Consider the following 3,070-nt stretch of genomic DNA (forward strand, 5'->3'; position numbering starts at 1 on the left):
TTTGGCATCTCAGTTAATAGTTCAGACTGCACTAATATGACAATGTAATATATTGTCTTTGTACAATGTAGGTCTCTTAATGTGCAACTTCTGGTAATTGGAATATCTACATGTAGAAACATGAATGGATTTCACCCAGCCTAGCAGATCTAAAAACAAGTTTTTAAGAATTAATAGTTAAGTTATCAACATAAAATTAAATTTTCATACTATTATGATGTTGTTATGATGTATACAATGGCAGCATGCCTATCGATAAGCAACATAAATTTATCTGTCTCTGAATTGGACCATGAATTTCATATGCACTGATTTCTTTGGAAAAATATGTTATACAGTCTGTAAGTTTTTGTATGTTATGCTTTACATACAAGAAATACATTTTCTTATGTCATCCCATCCACTTCACAAGGCAAAGATAAACCTATGCTAGGATGTGTTACCACGTTTGCCAGTGGTATGCACTGCTCATAGTATAAAGGATTGTTTGCAAGTGGTCATAGGATTAATCATGACCAAGTTATAGTGGGATCACTTAAGTTTCTGACTGTCCAAATGCATAGACTATCCAAACTGCAAGTTGAAATATTGTTGTTAAAACATCACTGCAACTTAGATACATCTGCTAAGATGCTGGGAGGTGGTTTATTTCTCTCACTTAACTAGGTCATTGTTCACCACGCATGTATACTCTAAATTGTGCAGCCTCCACCAAGAGTTCTTGCTTCTGTCTTCAGTAGTCCTTTTTGGCAAAACACCTACTAAATACTTTAAGCATGTGCTGCAATAGTTTCTATTTGTTCATATTCATCAATATTAATATTGATGTTAATTTCAACTATTTTTTTCCAGAATTTCAACTTTTGCTTTCTAAAATAAATCAAGCAAGAATAGCAGGTGAGTTTTATGATGGGACATAGACTGTGTCTCCTTTGTAATAGCCTGTTTTCAAAACTGTAGTTGCCCTTGCCAGGAATCAGATATTTTAGCAGCATGAGAAAAACCAAGCTAAAACATAGTCATACAAGTTTCATAGCTATGTACACCATCTATTTTCTCTAGATAACGAAAATCAAGTAGTGGTAAATTAATGTCTTCGAAAGGTTCCAGGGGAGAGAGGTTACTACTCTTTTACTCTTTAATGGGACCACTTAAGCGAGCTGTTGAAAACCTAGTACAGATAATGGATTCTAACGTCACACAAGCTGAGAGGAAGGGAGTGTGCAATTTACACATTTTGCTCTAGTGGTAATATTGATTCTGTTCTATAAACCAACATGTCCCCACATAAGACAAACAAAAAAATGTTTGACCTGAAATGCACCAACCTGTCCAAAGCATCTGTTTTCTGGCGGGGAGGGGGGAGAGAGAGAGAGAGAGAGATAACAATCTGGGAAAGCAAGGAGGGACATAGCTTTCTTTTTGTTCTGGTAATGGTCCCATCTGTGAAAATAAAGGGTGTGAAAATCATCAAAAGCATCCAAGAACTTTTGCAAGGTGGACAAATATGCTTTCATTCTGATAACCTTGAACTTTCAGAAAGACATGAGAGAAGAAACTAGATGGTCGGAAATATGAAAATAATGAGAGGGCATTGGTTTAACCCCAGCTGGCAGCTAAGCACCACACAGCCGCTCACTCACACCCCCCCAGGCAGGATGAGGGAGAGGATCAGAAGGATAAAAGTGAGAAAACTCGTGGGTTGACATAAAGACAGTTTAATGAGTAAAGAAAAAGCTGTGCACACAAACAAAGCAAAACAAGGAATTAATTCACTACTTCCCATGGGCAGGCAGGTGTTCAGCAACCCCCAGGAAAGCAGGGCTCCATCACGCGTAACAGTGACTCGGGAAGAGAAACACCATCACTCTGAACATCCCCCCCTTCCTTCTTCTTCCCCCAGCTCTGTATGCTGAGCATGACGTCATACAATGAGGGATATCCCTTGGTCAGTTGGGGTCAACTATCCTGGATGTGTTCCCTCCAAGCTTCTTGTGCCCCCCCAGCCTCCTCGCTGGTGGCGTGGGGTGAGAAGCAGACTCTGTGTAAGCCCTGCTCAGCAGTAACGAAAACATCCCTGTGTTATCAACACTGTTTTCAGCCCAAATCCAAAACATAGCCCCATACCTAGTTACTATGAAGAGAATTAACTCTATCCCAGCCAAAACCATCATAGATGGATCTGTAGTACAGAGGTGTATATGTGAGAAATCTCTTCTGGATAAAGGTCTTATTTCTATGTTGAGTAGCACTAGAGAAAAGCAAGCCTTGTTCTCAGCCATATTAACATAAACTTTGTCAGCAAACTTGTCAAAATTAAATAAACAAAGGTGATGTAAAACTCTGATTTCTGGAAAACAGCAAGAAGAAATAATAAAACACTTCTAAGTGCCTTAAAAATAAGATGAGAAGCAGCCTACACAGATTCATTAAGAACAAATCATGTCAAACCAATCTAACTTCTTTGTATGAAAATTTAACAGAACTTGTGGATGAGGGGAAGTATGTCACACGTGCTGACTTTAGTAAGGCTTTTGACATTGTTTCACATGACATTTTCATAAGTAAGCCATGGAAATATAAACTAGGTGATGCTGCTGTTTGGTGAGCATAACTGGTTGGAAAACCGCACAGAGAATAATTATCAGTGGCTCACTGTCAAACTGGAGAGATTTATCAAATTGGGCTCTTCAGGAGCCTGTCTTTAATTTAATATGATTCAATATTTTCATTACAATGTTGGATGGTAGCACAGAGAGTAAGCCTATTAAATCTGCAGATGACACCAAACTGGGACAGATGCAAAGACATTGGAGGACAGGATTAGAATTTGAAATGGTCTTGCCAAGTTGGAGAAAAAAAACCACATGTAAATCAAGAAGGGCAAATGCAAAACTCTATACTTAGCACAATAAACTCAACAAATCCATAATGAGGAATATCTGGGTGAACAGCAGTATTGTCTCTGCCAGACCTATTTCTGTCTAAATAGGAAAACTGCCTTTGTCTAAGTACTGTTGCTCTTTTCCACTTGAGTATCAATGAGACCAATCTGGCTTGCCCCAAACAT

This window comes from Egretta garzetta, unplaced genomic scaffold, assembly GCF_000687185.1.
Source record: "Egretta garzetta isolate BGI_Z169 unplaced genomic scaffold, ASM68718v1 scaffold639, whole genome shotgun sequence".
Lineage (NCBI taxonomy): Eukaryota > Metazoa > Chordata > Aves > Pelecaniformes > Ardeidae > Egretta > Egretta garzetta.